Raw genomic sequence first — 18,610 nt, 5'->3', positions numbered from 1 at the left:
TTCTAAGCAGACATTCATTTGAAGATCTAAGGTTACGATTTGGAGTTTAAGACATTCTGAAATACACTATAAGATGGAGCGAGATTATTTAAGGCTTTATAAACCACTAGCAAAATACCCGCGCTTCGCAGCAGCAAAGTACTGCCTTAAAATTTTTATTAAGAAGAAAAGTAAACCTTTTTAAACTGAGGGAGAATATACCAATAATTATTTGTTAAGGATCTCTTTGTATGCCACGTTGTCAGTTCGGCCCTCTGGTTGTAATATGACCAAGCTGTGCGCTGAGCTTACTCTTGAGCATGCAACATACAGCTGGCCATGTGAAAAGTAATCTTGCCTCAAATCTCACAGCTTGGATTGCTGCTGTCATAATCGGTTTGAGTTTCATGGTTTGTTTCAATGACGTTAGTATTTGCAGGACTTCTTGTGTTGAAGTGACATTTAGCATCTGTCAAGCATTGTAAGCACACAACCGGTTTCATCGATAACTTTGCATCCAGCTTTTGAGAGTTTAAACATTTATAAACATCAAAGTGTCCACTACTCAAATCGTCACCTGTGAATCTAAGATGTTTAAGAGGCATTGGCGGTTGTCCAAAGGTCTAAAATATTTGGCCATTTCGGTACACTTGAAAGCGACAACCGAACAATTCAGTGGCAGCCATCAACTCACATGCAGAACCATAGGTGAAGGGCTTAAGCATTTCACTCTTCTAGTGTTCCTGTGTAGTATACAGTAATTATCTCCTGTACCGTCATCAGTCCACACCTTGAACCTGTCCCAGTCATTCAATACATAAGACACAATGTTCTTCTGGATATCAAGAGTGAGCCTGATATGGCCGTGCAATATGTAACACAGAGAATGGAAAAGGCAGGCGCCATCTCCGGGCATGGAAACCACTCGGTAAGTGACAGTTCTTTGATCTATGGTGATCACCTCGATAGACATGTTAATGGGGGTACGGTTGGAACGATAAAGGAAATGGGTACCTGAGCAGTAAACTAAGTCTAAAATACCTATACAATAACTATAATCATAATAAATGAACAATAAAACAGCGGAGAAGCCATGGATTAAATAAAAAGGCTGCAGTTATCAGCAGGGAGACGTGAATACCGTGGCAAAGCAAGGAAGGGAATGAAGAGACAGGAGCGACGGATGGCCTTATATAGGCAGACAGCCAACAACGTGGGAGGCGTGGGGGTGGGGAACCCACCGCCGCCTCACATGGCGACCGAGCTGCATGCTATGGACGTATATATGTACGTGAGTAGGATTCAGTTAGCGTTGGGAACTCGCGTACCAAATTTCTTGAAGATGGGCCCATAGGTAACAAAGATCGTTGGAAAGTTCAATATGGCAGCCAACAGTGGCGTCATACCACCGAAATAAATATGTATATCGGTTTCGGTTAGCACAGGGAAGCCGCCTACCAAATTTCGTGAAGATGGGGCCATAAATAAGAAAGTTTAACATGGCGGACGTTGTCGACCGTTATAACCGTTACGCATAGAATTTCTAAATGAAACCTGCTTAACTTTTGTAAGTAACCTGTAAGGAATAAGCCTGCCAAATTTCAGCCTTCTACCTACACGGGAAGTTGGAGAATTAGTGATGAGTGAGTGAGTCAGTGAGTCAGTCAGTGAGGGCTTTGCCTTTTATTAGTATAGATTAGCAGTTTTTTAAAGTCAATTCTAAATGGCACAGGTAACCAATGTAGTGACATAAAAACTGGAGAAATGTGCTTGGATTTTCTTTTCCTAGTTAAACTAAAATACCAAATAGTGAATTCTTGAGAGCTTAGAGACTTATTCATGGATTCAACTACATCAACATCTTTCCAGGTTGATGTGAAATGCCTGGTTTAATTAATGAGATTTTATAATCCTACATTTATAATAGTTGAATAATTTCATTATAACTTCTAAAACTTTGCAATATACATTGTTTTTATCTGAATACTCACCGTTTGTGAGATGCAGTCTGTGGCCAAAGCATTGAAGACTTTTGCATGAAATCTCTAGTTTCTTGGCAGCCTGTGGAATATAATGACCTTCATTTTCACAAAGCAACATCAGAATGATGTGTTCCTTAATAAAGCTATTTCATTTTGGTAATTTTCTAACTCTGAATTTAACTTTAGAAACAACAGTACCTTGTAGCCCAAGGAGATACAATTTAAATGGTTTAATTAACAGAATAAAAGGTTTCAACTGTGCTAACAAAGTTACAATGGTTTCTCTAATATGAAATTAGCATTTAAACATAATTAATTAAGGGTAATACTGTTGCCTCACAGTAAGTGTGTAAGAAACAAACATATTAATTAAAGAAAGAAACTTATCCTCTACTAAGTCTAATAAAACCTTTTGAGTCAATAATCAGGCAGGAGAAAAAACATTTGTTGCATCATTTAATTACTCTTTGGCAAATGCGTTAGAGGGAGCATCCTTCACAGCAGTCTGTCACAGCATGCTCAGAATGATCACATAATAAAAGCAGAGCCTCATACTTACTGATAGCTGAATTTACATAACAGTGCTGATTAATGCTTACATATCATACTCTGATTGCTTAAAAGACATGAGGGGTTTAGCACAGCGCAGAAACAGCCTCAATAAAAGTCTATCTTTGTTATATCCTTGTTCTTCGATAACTCTTAGTTTAGACATTCCACTTGAAATATCAGTGACACATCAGCACCACAATGGAACAGTGTGAGGTTTTGTTTTTTTTTACAGTAGCTGGAGTGCCAATCCTGCCACCAACCCCCAAGTTTTCCCTGTAAATTGGAGGTCCTGCTTGCAGTGCTGGAATGATTAACATCATACCCAGGACGAGGCAATTGCAGGTTAAGGACCTGTAAGACATTGGAGTAATGGCTGCTGAAAAATGAATCTTTACAGTCATATGTGAATAATAAATTATACATTAGCCATTTCAAAAAGTAGTAGCCATTTTCAACATGTACAGTGCACAGTGTACAGACTAGAGTAAAATTTGTACTTGCAACATGTGAACATTCTCCGTCACCATGATTAGTGTGCTTTCTGTGCCTCGATGCTATGGCCTTCCTTACTGGAAAAATCTCTGAACATATTTGTGATAAATGCATACAACATAAATTCACATGATAGTGTAAACTTAAACATATTTTCTACTGTATATCTGAATGTGTGAAGAAAATCAAAACACCTTGAGAAAACCCCCTGTACACAAAGGGAGAATGAGCAAACTCCACACACAGGGCGGGGTATCTGATTCAGACTGAGGGTACAGTGTCAGTAAAAGCACAGCACTAATCACTGGTCTAGCTGTTTCCTAGATAAACAAATTATGAACATTAAAAAATTTCATTTATGCTAGTAGTATAGAGTTAATATACATAGAGGAGTCAAAATAAGTCAGATTGAGATTATGTTACATTACATAACTCAAAATTAAACTAACATTGAGATTAACTTGAATTGCTTTGATGATTGTTTATCCAATTTCTCTGGAGTTTTAACATAAGGAAACACATTATATTGTAGATAAACATCAGTATTAGCAATTTAGCATTAGTGTTAGTCTTTCCCCAAAAAAACCACTTTTTGTCTAATCTTTTTTCAAAATATTATCAGCACCGATGTACATGTAAAAATGAAATAACAAAATTGAAAAATTAGTACAAATATTTTCTTTTTGAATTTGCATTTACATGGTTCTGTACAATTTAAAACACATGTGAGCAGACATCTGCTCATGAGATGAGTCTTAAACAGGATGTGGAAGCAATTCGCCTCAGAGCAAAACACGACTGTACTAATTTGTAATTACTTTTAAATGATTAAATGCTCATTCTTGGACAGGGTGCTGGCACAGGCACATTGATCAATTTATGAAGTGTGCACAAACGGCTGTCACAGGTTGGACAAAATAAATATTTTGCCTCATAAACCTTTTCAACTTGGTTATCAATATATTCTTTTTCTTAAGTGACAATGAAGATGGTAAGCAGACACAAAAATAATGCAATTGTGTTTCAATTGTATTGAGATACAGAAATAAATGTGCTGTGGTACATTAGTTCAAAGTGTGCAAGGTAGTAAGATGTAAATGGCAGTATGAAATAAATTTACATTACGGTAAGTCAAATGTATTTTAGGGAGATCAGCAAATTGATAATTTGATGAAACACAAATTGGAATACCATGTATCTTCTTCACAAGGAGTTCCATTTCAACATTAACCACCAAGCATGAATTGATTGATTACTCTTCTGTCTTGGAAGAACATGTGGATTTAAACAGCCACATTTACCTGCTCTCAATAGATCTGAAAACTGACAAATACAGGCACCTACAAAATCAAAAGAAAATACCAAGTCAAGTAAGGAAACTAAAATTCAACATTTCAAGTACGAGGTTGTTTGTTGAATTTACTGGTGACTTTCAACCATAATCTTATCATCAACTCATGGATTTATATTTTAAGGAAACTATAATAAAAGTAATAAAAATATATATGCAAAGAATGTATTCAAAAAGAAAAATAGGACCAACACTTTGGCACATAGTATAAAAATGTTTTAAAAGAAGAAAATGAAAAGTGGCCTTAAAAGAAAATCACTCCGCATACAGCACAGGCTTAAGTTACCATTTAAAAACATTTCCATATAATTTGTAAAGATATTTAAAAGAAGCAAGGGTTCTCGGTTAAAAGACAGTTCTTTGTTTCAATACCTTTCTAACAAAAGGAGGATGCAGCTCCTAGTTAAACTTTGACTGGTTTGATGTACCAAAACAAATTATCTCAAAATTATGAAGAGTGTTACCCAATCCTAGCATTTGAGAACCCCAGACATGCTGGAGTATCAAAACCACTGACCTGCTTAACCTAGGAGTTTGGAATTGTAGCCCATCATAACCGTCCATCCTCTGAACTTCTCTGGATGCTCTAACAGTACCAAGATAAGACAACAGCCAGTGCACCTGATAGCATCTTGAGGGTCGTAACCACTATAACAACATTCACCCTCCCAATATTCAATGGGGCTTTCCTGTTAGAGCCTGACGTAAACTGATTCTTCAGTGCATGCGTTCTTAAACTATGGGTCATGATGGGTTTTGTGTTGTCTGGATTTGTGTCGTGGAGATTCATGATTCATAATAGTACACAATGAGAAAGGGTCACGCTTGGGTTACAGCGGAGTGTCTTATGATGGATGCTAGATAGAGGTGATTCTGGGTCTCAGAGACAAAAATGGCAAAAATTTATCATAAAAAAAACATTTTAAGAACCACTGCTTTAGTACATTTATTTTCTTAGCATACGCTTTTATGCAAATACAAATAAGGTCAACGTAATCGAGTAAACATCAGTCTGAGCTCTGTTTGGGAAGAAGTGCTACAGGACAGGGTTACAAAATTAGTTATCAAAAGTGAAGAGCTCAGAACAAAATACATGCAAGTTACAAGCTAGCTGTTTGTGTCATGATTGTTTTTTTTTTTTGTTTGTTGTTGTGCTTATTTTGTCGCCATTGCAGCCTTGCAGAAGGACTACCTTTCCAAAGTGCCTTTCTCACTATTGAGCTTGTTCTGTTTGTGGACGTGATGCTCCCTTCTGGATGCAGTTAAATACCTGTGAAAAAAAAAATCTAACATAAAAGGAATATTCAATACATTTTAATAGAAATTATATTAAATCTTTGTTAACAAATTAGGTTGCAAGAACTGCATTTGTAAATAACTACTCCAGAATACAAAAATAAACAGACAAAAATAATTCCAACCAGTTCTCCTTTATTGTAATTGGACTTTATAAAACCAGCAGAGACATTACTAAAAAAAAAAAATATGACTGGAGGATATGGAGGTTGGGGGCAGGCCAAGGGCAATAACTGAAATCCAAACCAATCCTTCACCGATCTTTCATCAAGAAAAATCATTCTTCAATCAGGAGTTAAAAAAGTAAAGTTCTTTTAGCAAAGCACTACAGTAGGAGATTTATTCATCAGGATTGAGTACTGAAGGATTAATGTACTGTATGTGATCTTTATACTGTCACTTGAATGAAGTCATAAATGAGTACCTCGTGGGGAATTTGGGGAATGGTTTCCAAGTCAGTGAGTAAAACAAAATGGCGTGGCAGAAAAAATGAACACTAAATTGAACTTTTGATAGAAGCAGGATTTACCAAAATAGACTTCAAATTTGATATCATTGGCATTAGAAACCCATATTTGACTTGAAAATGTATAAAAATCATAACAAACAAATGAGGCAAATAAGCAGACCATAACACAATAGGGAAACTGATGTTAGAGAAAAAATCAAAAATACAAAGAACTAACAAAATAAACTCTCTTTAAGAACAAGGAAAAAACAATGGTGAATATCACCGTATATACTCCCATGGAAAAGTTGGGGCTTGATTTTAACATATAATTTCCGGTATTTTATAATGTCGCTCATATAAGTCGAATACGAAAAACTCACGTTATTGGTCCAAGAGATTATGATATGCTAAAACCCACCTGAGAGAGTAACCACGGAGCACACTGCCTTTTTGTTCTATGTATTGTGTCTATGTGACCACACGGTAATACCTGAACTATTCTGAAGCGACGTTTACACTGTTTTGTGTTTTTTGTATCTCACACCCTCATTCATACACCTTTATTGTAAGAGCATCCTTTATCTAAGATGGAGCGTTTGATCAGAACAAAATATGAAGCTGGTTTTAAATGAAATGTCGTTGAAGTGGTGAAAGAAATTGGTAACTATGCTGCTAAAAAAAATTTGATGTGTCTGGGAAACAAATAGGCATGAGATTCGAGGAAGCAAGAAAAATTAAAAAAAAAAAAGTGTCATATTTTTGAACGGGCGTATAAGTCGGGGTCTGATTTTATATCGATTTTTCGGGTTTCAAGACCCGACTTATACGTGAGTATATACTTAATCCACAAAACCCATGAGTCAAAGTCATGGAGGAACAAGTCAATGCTTCAGCATAGCAGTTAGGCTGCAGCAGCTTTTTTTGTCGAGACTCACATAACTACTGCAAAAGCAAAACACTTGACACTGTAACTCTGTGCTCAATCCTATAAAAGAGTAAGCGAAAATGATGAACAAATACAAGAAAGGTAAGAAAAGGAAGGGAAGAGAACAGAAGCAATGGGGAAAGTCTCTGTCAAAATCCCAACATGCACTACTCTGCACCACCAATTGGAATTCTGCTCTGTTATCATTGGGCTCCACTACAAGTGTTGTTCCTCTGCCAAAGCTGTTACAGGCGTTTCACTTCTTTTTAACATGATGATATATCCCGCACATTAATCTGCTAGATGCAAAACTACAAGAACTGCTCCAAACACTACTGCTAAGATTTCTAGTCGCCTGACTTTATATTTTAGTGGCTGCTTATCTGTGCAACACTTTTACATTTCTAAACTCTTCATTATTTAGATAATTCTCAGGATTATTGTTATAAAGTAAGATAAGAACACTCAGCCCAGAGCACAACAGTCTCCATCTATCATGCTAAAGGAGATATCAACATAAGTGAAAATGTAATTAACTGGAGTCCCAAGGAGGTAGTGAGGTTTTGAGACTTCATAAAACTGAAATGTTCACAGTCTCCTCTTCTGGAAAGCACAATCCATACTCTGTTGCACTCTGTAGGTCCAAAGCTAGTGACATATTAATATGGTGCACATAGGCAATAGTGGCTTCAGTTTGGAAAGCATTTAGTAAGTGAGCTAAGTAAGCACTGCATTTCTCTATTTAATTAATAATTTATTTTACATGCCATCAAGTTTGAATTTCTGAATGCAATCAGAAAGGGATTAAAAAGATTATGTTAGTGGCTTTAATGAAATATATGTACATTATTTATGTATGCTGTTTTGGAGTTAACAGCCACTGTGACATCTCTATCTGTTTACTTGTTCTATTGAAGGTTCCATACTGAAAGGAGTAAAAACCCGTGTTCTTGTACATTATAAAGGCAAGAGAAATTAAACCATTTTTTTATTGCTGAGATTATTTACTGTAATTACTGTAATTAGGTCTTGGTTTCACATAGTACACTTGTTTCCTGTTATTGTCTGTAACTTGATTTTAGTAGTCTGCAGTTAATACACCAGCAAGCATACTGGTGTTTCCTTTGGTTATGAGAAGCGCTTTATTTTTCACAAGGATTGTGCGTACCTAGATAAATATATGACTCATGAAGCTTTAATAATTTATACTTTCAAATTAACATAGCATAACATCAATAAACATACTTACCGGTAATCTATTTCAGATTGAATATAGGTTTAGACACTTTAACAACCTTGCTACTTCCAGGCCAGGAGTCACATTTTATATGTTAGTAGTATTTTATGTACGAATGATTTTGAAATTAGTGTTTATGTATGTAAATGTTCTAAGTGTTAGTACTTTACATGTTAGTGTATAAGAGATGTAAATTTGAGTTAGTGATCTGAGCTTGTGCTCATTAGAGCTAACAAAAAAACTGCACTGAAAAGCATGAAAAACTCCTGACTAATTTTTATATTTGATTTAATGAATTATAGTTTTGGTTTTTACTTTTGAAATAAAACATTTGTTATAAATATTTCCAGAAATGTACAGCATTGTATTAAAATCCCTTACTTTACCTGACCAGAAGGTCGATGTGGCAAGTGGACAGGAAGAGCTGCAGAGTGTTCCCTGCCATAGCCAGGAGGTTGGCAGAAGATGTCAGTGTGGAAGTGGGTACTCTGGCATCCTAGCAGGTTTAGACCGAGAAACAATAACTAGCCAGGATTCCAGTGTGATGTAAGGACAGAGGGAGACAATTTGTCAGGGCGACATACTCCCACGACACACTAGGTGGCAGCATCCCTGTATGAATACTCACAAGGCATGCTGGGAACTGTAGTCCCATGGGGTAGCCTTGTTTGGGTCTGTGGGTGCTGCCAGGGAATGCTGCATGTTGCAGGAGGAAGAAGGACAAAGCTTGCCCGGAAGAGCAGAGGAGTGGTAGAAGGAAGAAAAAGGGAGAAGAGAGTTGTGCTTGCATTTGTTATTACAAAGATGCCTATTTGTAAGGTATTTCATTATAATAAATATTGTATTCTCACCAGGGACTTGTGTCAGTCAGGTTGTTTCTAGGGATTGGGGTGCTGCAACACCCCCTGGTGGTTCACAATAACCTATGCATTTGATACCCCCATCACTATAGAGTATCATTTAACTGATGAGATTAGTCATGAGTAATTCACCATACTGGCAACATTTAGGTTTATGTTTGTGCGCAATATACTGTAGTCTAACACCTCCAGAAGATTGTTTCTGTATTGGCCTGGTCACTGCATACATTGAATTTACATATTCTCTATGTGTAGATTTTGTCTGGGTGCTCCAATTTTCTTAATTCAAAGATGCATATGTGAGGTTAACTGTCAAGTCTGCCAAAATCTTAAAAGTGCACGGTCATGGACTGGCACCTCTTGTTCCTGGTGCTGCCAGTATAAGCTCCACTGCACCATAACTGATAAAGTAGGTTAGATGTTGACCTGTGAATGCTGCAGCTATTGCTGAATTTATATCTACACTACAGTCTAATGAATATTCATTTACTAAAAAAAACTGTTTTCTCAGACTGTAGTGACAATTTGTCATCCATTCACTGTTAAATCTAATTGAAGAAATTACCTGAGGTTGCAAAAGAATACAAGTATCATTATATTTTATGGAAAAGTAAAGCTGAATGGCATCAGTGTACAAATGAAAATTAATGTTATTTTTAAATGGAGGGGAGAAAAATATTGTGAATCCTTAGGAGTATCCATAATGCTGCAGTAATTTGATCTAACAAAGGTCATACATGTCTAATAATAGATAAAAGAGAATCCAATTAAAACAAAGAACATTTGCACTTTTTCTTATTTGTCACATTTAACAAATAAAATAAATGAAGAATATTACAAGATAGCAGATAATTCTAAACATTTCACAAACAATTTGTCACCTCTATGTTATCTAGTCTAATGATAACAAGGAAAATATTAGCAGCACCAGACAGGAGCCTTGCAGAACATCAAATTGAAAGCAATATAAAAGTTTCAGGCTCACCAGTAGTTTAAAGGATGGCATGGTAGCAGAGTGGTTAAACCTGCAGCCTCACAGATTTAGCAGCGTGGATTTGATCAGTTATTATCTTGTGGAGTTATCTTCTCCCCCATCAACATAGCTTAACCTCCAGGCACTTGAGGTTTTCTGCCACACCTCTAAAAATATGTTGATTTAGACTAAAAATAATATAGTAATTTTAGAAATTTGTCACCTCAAGTGTTAGCACAAATGCCAGAGTTTCTACCCCATAAATGAGCAACAGACTTTATTATCTCCATTCACTCTAGTGCTCCATTGTGGGTTGTGACCCAATAAAGTGTGACCATACCAGTTTATGTTAAAGGAAGGGTAACATAGGCAGGCATTAAAAACAACAACAGCATTTATTTCTATAGCACATTTTCATGCAAAAGATATACTATAGCTCAAAGTACTTTGTAACATGTCAAAGAAGTAGTTACATGCAAAGAAAAACAAATTAAAGTTAGATAAGAATAATAATGTAATGTAATAGTCTACAAAAATAAATATTGCACACTTCTGTAAGACTGCGGTGGGCTGGCGCCCTGCCCAGGGTTTGTTTCCTGCCTTGCGCCCTGTGTTGGCTGGGATTGGCTTTAGCTGACCCCGTGACCCTGTAGTTAGGATATATCGGGTTGGATAATGGATGGTTGGACTTCTGTAAGATAAATATATAATTAAGAGAAATAGGGTCCTTAAATATGGAATTGTTTTTTTAAATTTTTAAATGACAATCAGGTGGCCTTTGTGGACAATAAAAATTTAAAAAATCAATAATAAAAAAGAAAAAAACAAAATCTTTAGGGATTCCAGGCTAAAAGACATTCCAGACCACACTGGGCATTCTGCCGAATATAAATGTTTTTAAGTAGTTTTTTATTTATTTATTTTATTTTTTCATTATTATTATTATTATTATTATTTCGTTTTGTCTGAGAGGATTCAGCGCAGTGGGTCACATGGTAAATTGGGGTATTATCTTTCATTGAAACATTCAAATATGTCAGGTGGCTACACAGAACTTTGATCAGGAGGTGGTGATGCAGAATGCAACCACAGAAGAACCAGTAAAGAAAACAGAGAAAAATAAAGATTAATAAAGATTGCATGTTCATTGAAGAGTATGGTAATTCTATGCTAAAAAATTCTATTCTAAAATGTAGCTACAGAAAAACCAAATTACAAATGTGGGGTTTTAGGCATTTTTGAAAATGATCTGCGTGTTAGCATGGTGTACATCTAGTCACTGACCCTCTAACTCAAATCACTGGGGACGGTGGCAGAACTTGAAATATAAAATCCTAAAGAAAGATTCACAATTCAGAAGTCAACCGTTTCACAATTTAAAGGCCATCAGAGACCACCAACTTGATCACTCCACTTGGCTCTCAGTGTCTGAGCAAGCGTTTCCTTTTTTCCACTTTGGCCGCCTCTGTGTTCCTGGATTAATTGTCTAAACTCCTGATTGCTGGATATTCATTCTTCTAATGTTTTGTTACATTACTTTGATTGAAAACTATTGTATCCTTGTGGCTACTGCTTTCTCAAACTCTCTTCCTAATTCTTCCTGTTTTTTAGGTCTACTTGCCTGTGTTTAAAATGTATTTAATCAAGTTCAATACCCTCTTCTCTTGCTAATTCACTGTACTCTTTATCAACTTATTTTCAGTTTGCACCTTTAAACTGTTCTTCACTGTTTCCAATGTTTTTATCATTGTGTGCTATTGTTCAATTTTATTGTCTTTAATTCCATTGTTATCTTGTTGCTATAGTGCTTGTAACAGTATTTGCTGTGAGTGAGCACTATTTGAATTTCATAATGATTAATTATCAGCAAGTTTAGATAGTACTAAGAACATCAGTCCTCTCTGCTTGATGTCACTTCTGCCCAATAGACATATATGTGTAAATAAAATGTCAGTTCTATAGTGCCTTGTACCCAAATGTCTCCTCTTTACACAGCCCAAGACAAATGTATTACTCAGTTAATTCAGTATGTTCCTCGATGAAAACTCATTGCAAATTAATTTCAAGTATTAAGTGTTTACAGCAAACAAAGGGTTCCATGCAACTGAAGTTTGCACAGTGCTGTTGGGGTCCACCCACTTCTTTAAACTAATAGTGTGAAACTGCACACTTGACCCAGGCTGGCACAACTGTTTCCAGTAATCGGCTACTATCTGGGTTGGAATGAGTGGGTTGTTATTGTAGAATCGGCATTAAATGGCTGCTTGCAAAAGGTAAAATGTCAAAACGTCTAGAATCATGCCATCTTTCCATATCCACTTAAAAGCAAACACAGCCCACAAAGTAATGGAGAGGCAACAGGCTTCTACCATGAATTGTTAGTCAAAATCTGTATTGTACATGTTTAGGTCAAAGGAGATCTATAAATTTCCCAGATGTAGCGGATGCGAACCAGACAGTTAATAATATAAGTTAAAAGTGTACCGCTGAAAAAAAAATATAATTGTAAAAGCTTTCAAGCAGGCTAAGTCAAAAGCCAAAATACTGTGGATTCAGACCCTTTCACTTTATTGTGTTGTAGATTTCATTTGAAATGGATAAATTTGCCATTTTTCCCCATCGATCTACACTCAATACCTCATAACTACAAACTAAAAGCAAGTTTTAGGGAAGGTTTGCAAATTGATTAAAAATCAGAAACTGAAATCTCTCATTTTTGTGCATATTCAGACATTTTGCTGTGCACTCCAAATTGTGCTCAGATGTGTTCTGTTTGTTTTAATTATCCCTGAGATGTGTCTAGAACTGGACTGAATTGATTGGACATTGTTTAGAAAGGCACACATTTGTGTATGTAAGGACTCCTACAATTCACACAGCATGTCAGGACAAAAACCAAGCCATGAAGTTCAAGAAACTCTTTATAGACCTCCATAATTAAACTGTGGTGAGGCATTGATCACGGCGAAGGTTTAAAACCGTTTCTAAATCTTTGAGTGTTCAACAAGAGCACAGTGGCCTCAAAAAAAAAATTCTTCCTAGAGTTTGTTCTCTAGCCAAATCCATTAACCTGGCAAGAAAGGAGCAGATAACCAAAAACCCAATGGCCACTCTAACAGAGCTTCAGAAGTTGTCCTTCTGACAGGTTCTCCCATCTCAGCAGCACTCTATCAATCAGGTGTTCATGTTAGGGTGACTAGACAGAAGCCAGTCTTAGGAAATAGCATTTAAAGGGCCCCGAGGATATGAGAAAAAAGATTTTCTGATCTGTTTAGATAACAATTGAACTCTTTGTGCAAAACACCAAGCACCATTTCTAACGAAGACAAGAAACTATCATCACCTGCCTATTTCCGTGCCTACATTGAAACATGGTGGTGGTAATCTCATGCTATGAGGTTCTTTGCAGCGGTAGAGACAGGGAGACTGATCAGAATTAAGGGAGGGATGAATGCAACCCAATGCAGAGAGGTTCCTGAAAAAAAAATCTGCTCCAGAGTCCATGCAAGCTCAGACTGGGGTCCACCCTGGCCATTGGGCCTTATTTTTATTCTAAGTTAATTAATGTTGACTTATTTTATTTTCTTACTGTGTCTTTTATTTTTCTATTCTTCATTATGTAAAGCACTTTGACCTACTTTTTGTATGAAAATGTGCTATATAAATAAATGTTGTTGTTGTTGTTGTTGATGGTTCACCATTCAGCACAGCAATGACCTGAAGCATACAGCAAAGACAATCTGAAAGTCGGGTTTGCATTTTGTCATTGTAGGTTATTGAGTGTAGACTGATGGGCAAAAATGGCAAATGTATCCATTAAAATGAAAAAAAAACACAACACAATAAAGAAAGTGAAGGCTCTGAATACTTTCTGAATTCACTGCAAATACAGAAAACCGTGCTTTACAAAGATGGTGTCACAAAGGAGAAAGGTGTAGGATGCTGAACAATTATAAACAAAGATCTTATTATTATTGAGTCTTCATCAGAAAGTCTTTTCAGAAGCCATACTTTAACTCCATTGTTATCATGTATTGATGATGTGCAAAGACATAATATGGAAAATATTTTTTCAGTTATTGCATTCTAGTAGCTTTTTATATTAGTTCAAATATGCATTATTTTATTCAGCAACAAAATATGCTATGACTTGTGTTGCCTGCCATGTGTCTCTGCCCATATAAAAGTGAGCCCCAAACATACCATAGCACTACTTAAGACCAATAAAATTATTTCTTAGCTTTTCTTTTTTTGAATTATTTTTATTAACATCTAGAAATAAAATATTAAAGGTGGTAAAGTACTCAAGTGCACTCTGTACCTCAGGTATGGCGCCTGATGCTTGAAATAGGACATCTAAACCTGTAAGTTGTTTCTACTGCTGCAGTCACTCACTAACTCCTGGTTTTACAAATGTATAATGATAAAATGGTCTCTTTAATTGTATTCTAACCAGCAGACAGGTTTACCCAACTATCTCAAAATATACAGACAATGTTATTATGATGTATATCCTATTATTTACTTTTTTCTCTACCATTAATAGGGAATTCTTGAAAGTCGCTCTGTAATATATAAATTAAAAAGTAAGTAGAAATATGAAACAAGTAATTAAGTGTATTAAGATTTAGATAGATAGTGTGATATCAGCAGACATTCAGCCAGAAAGTGTGTTGAGGAACTGGCATGTCCCCAAACTGTCATCAAACTGACTGCTTCCTTCCAGTCCCAGGTGGTTTTACCGTATAGCACTGACCCTCAGAAGACGCCGGTCATAATGACCCTGAGGTGACGTCACTCATCTTCTGACCAACATTCCCCTGAACTGCAAGTGGAAAGAGAGATTGTGTTAATAAGAGTGCCCCCTCTTGAAACAGGATGGTATTGCTTACCTGTGTAAGGATGCCTTCTATCGCACGTGCCTGACAATAGATATAACTTTATTTGTCCCTGGGGCAAATTTTACTTTTTACCGAAAGTCACTAAATAAATGAATACACACACACACTATGGCATAAACACATACTAGAGTGACTAAAAGAAAGAAACCTGAAAAGAAAGAAAACTTCTGACTTGACATTTACTGTCCCAGTGAGGCATTATACAGACATATTGCTGTTGGTATAAAGGAGCCCCAGTAGTGTTCCTTGACCAACTTCTGCAGAATAATTTGTTGGATAGAAGTACTCGGTGTAGTGTTTCACAGAAAGAATTATTCACAATATAAATAGTTGTATTTTCTACAAGCTATAATATAACACAAACAAGATGGTTAGGAATGTTAAATCACTCAATATCATAATACAAGTTTGACAGGAAAAATATTTCACATGAAGCAAGGGAATGATACTTTAAAAATATCTAGAGAGCTGTTTAAGTTTTCACTGTGTGACCACCAGTCATATCAATACTTGTGCATTGATATAATAAACAGGTAAAAATAGCACAATTTTCTTTATAGTATGCTCCTGTTAATTTAAAATGCTGTACTCCTCATTTGAATGAAATTGTTGCAGTGCTGCATCCATTTCTGTAGTTAATCCATCATGTTGGATTTCACAAACATCTCACTGCTTTTTTCTTTATTGTTTTATCCTGTATTGTTATGTGTATCAGTGAGGCCAACACTGTTTTATAGATTACAGTATTTGGAATCACAAACTCATCTAATGCATATACTGTTTCTTTAAGATATGGAGGGGGAGACAGCAAACTACCTTGAGAAAAGCCCATACAGTCATAAGGAGAACCCATAAACTCCACAAAAACAAAAGCTGAGCATAGGCCTTGAACACAATACACTGGATCCACTGGATCCACTGGAAGCAACAGCACTAAACATTGTTCCATCATGGTGCCCACACGTGTTCATACCAGATTATCTTCAATTTGCCATTCACTCTATCTACGTTTTCATGCCGGGAAACCTGAATTTACCAAAGAATCACCTCGGACATAAAATTCACACAGAACTCAAATGCTGAAAAGGCATAAATAGTTGTAAATGTTACAGTATCCAGTGAAAAGAGGATTTCTGTCTTTCTCCCCTTTCTCGTAATTTAGAGAAGATCATTACTAATGTTTGAGCACTTCATGAAAGTTACTAAGGGTGATGATGATTATATTAGCATTGTATTCTAGTAAAAAAGCTTCAGGAGCTTCAAAATTATAATAAACAAGTGATACGTGTTTTCTTGTTAATTTGTTAGGAGTTTTGAAGAATTCTACAATGTATCATTTTCCATTTCAAAAATTCTGAATTTGAATTCTGCCAGATTCTGGAAAGCCATATACTGTATCGTTGGTCAAGTGATTTACCTCTTAAAGAGTTACAGTATTTAATATTTTCATGAACTGCCAGTGTATGCACAAACATGGGCATACTCCGATTTTTACTATATACAATACTATATGTCGGAATATTTCATTCAACTGTTATTTATTCATAATGAATTTATATGAGTGACCTTAATCTGAGAAGCATCTAGTGTTGATTTATACTACCTGTTTTCTAGTTTATTCTCTTATATTTTAGAATTTAAGGTTTAAAATATTTTTCATAAATGAAAACTCTATGTAAATAATAATGATTTAGAAACAAGAGTGACATGACATTTGTCCTTGCTGCTTTTTGGCCTGTTGACATGAGGTTTGGTTTCATGATGGGATGCTACCATAGTGGAGTTGCCTTTTGCATGTTCCCTCTTGTTGCAATGCAGTACTTATTAACTGGACTTCACTTTTCATTTGTGTCTATTCCTTATGGATTCCCTGCCACAGATTAGCTACATATCCAGAATAAGATCCTTGAATGTGTCTTTGTCACATACTGTATATTCAAAATTAAAACAGTTTTACATTAGTCCTTATCTATAAATCATCCATGTTAATTTTTAAATGAAGACTCATTTTTAGTTTTCCTATATATACCATATGTATGGATATGGCTGGGAATCAATTCAATAAAATGGAATAATAGGTAGGGATAATTATTACGCTTCTGTTTCATAGAATAATGTCATTATATTAGGCAGTAAGCACTATAAGCTATCTGGCAGACTTGCAAGTTAAATACAGAGGAACTAGAGACTTATTTTGGTTTAAGTGCCACTCAAAGAAAATGTATTTTGCATGTATCTGATATGACATTGATTCGATCTTCTTACAGAAATATGACATGAAAAAAGAGAAAAGAAAGCATAATTTTTACCTTTTTCTACTTTTCGTTAGTATTGCTCCAGGACTACCATAAACCGCCCTTCCTCCCACTCTCCTGCACCTATGTACGTGCAAATCAAGAAAATGGATACCAGTACTGACATGTGGCAAGGTGTTGTGAAACATGTAATTTGAAACTTTTACATAACATTTTATTTCTCAAGATTTTTAAAGGTAGTATAAAAATACGGTATTGGATGTGTATGTAACTCTTTATCTTCACAATTTTTTTAATTATTGTTTCGTAATGTAAGGAAACAAAAAAAAATGACATGAAAATGCATCCCTGACCAAAGCACAGTCTGACAGGATCACCTCCTTGCCCGCCCTGGATGCAACAGTATTTTTCAATGCTCTAAGGCCACTAATGAGTTAAATTAATGAGTTAACCATCCCAGGCCATATGCCATATATATATATACTCTCTATATATAAAATCCTAAGCCTAAAAGTGAAACGGTGACGTTTTTATGTCACGTTTTTTGTCACGCTTTAAATCAGGCTTATTTAAAAACCTATATATATATATACTGTATAGGGCGGCACGGTGGCGCAGTGGTAGCGCTGCTGCCTCGCAGTTAGGAGACCTGGGTTCGCTTCCCGGGTCCTCCCTGCGTGGAGCTTGCATGTTCTCCCTGTGTCTGTGTGGGATTCCTCCCACTATCCAAAGACATGCAGGTTAGGTGGATTGGCGATTCTAAATTGGCCCTAGTGTGTGCTTGGTGTGTGAGTGTGTTTGTGTGTGTCTCCTGCGGTGGGTTGGCACCCTGCCCAGGATTGGTTCCTGCCTTGTGCCCTGGGATTGGCTTCAGCAGACCCCTGTGACCCTGTATTCGGATTCAGCGGGTTAGAAAATGGATGGCTGGATGGATATATATATGTATGTATATATATATATATATATGTATATATATATATATATATTAGCATTATTCTTTTCAGAATTTATCGAACTGTAATGTGATGTTGTTAGATTTTCAGATTCTTATTCTGTTTTTAAATTATAAACTAAAAAATATGAAGAATTCACGTCTCGCGAGATGGGACTTTGTGCCAAAAGATTTAATCTACATCTGGGCCGGAAATAAAACACAAAGAGTGAGACAGCTGCTGTACAGGCTTTTAAATGTTCGAAGCGCCATGCGAGATGCAGATCCAGCAGCTGATCGAGCAAAGAGGAGGTAAAAAGTACTGTATTTGTTTCCCATTGTATCAAAATTTAAGAGGGGGTTTCGGAGGAGCGACCGCGTCTCCTTGGGGTGTGTTGAGCCCCCCTCTTCACAACACGAGCAGC

General features: G+C 36.2%; 1 long non-coding RNA gene across 1 annotated transcript; it reads right to left on the bottom strand.

Annotated features, from left to right (window-relative positions):
- Positions 1 to 1,705: 1,705 nt before the first annotated feature.
- On the bottom strand, positions 1,706 to 17,372 carry LOC120537385. Its single transcript, XR_005635312.1, has 4 exons — positions 17,309 to 17,372; positions 5,549 to 5,626; positions 4,197 to 4,345; positions 1,706 to 2,040 (listed from the first exon to the last, which is right to left on the bottom strand). It is a non-coding gene; the product is annotated as an uncharacterized LOC120537385 (long non-coding RNA).
- Positions 17,373 to 18,610: the final 1,238 nt, after the last annotated feature.

The sequence above is a fragment of the Polypterus senegalus genome, chromosome 10 (assembly GCF_016835505.1).
Source record: "Polypterus senegalus isolate Bchr_013 chromosome 10, ASM1683550v1, whole genome shotgun sequence".
In the NCBI taxonomy this organism is placed as follows: domain Eukaryota; kingdom Metazoa; phylum Chordata; class Cladistia; order Polypteriformes; family Polypteridae; genus Polypterus; species Polypterus senegalus.
This window is presented reverse-complemented; position numbering and strand designations above follow the sequence as displayed.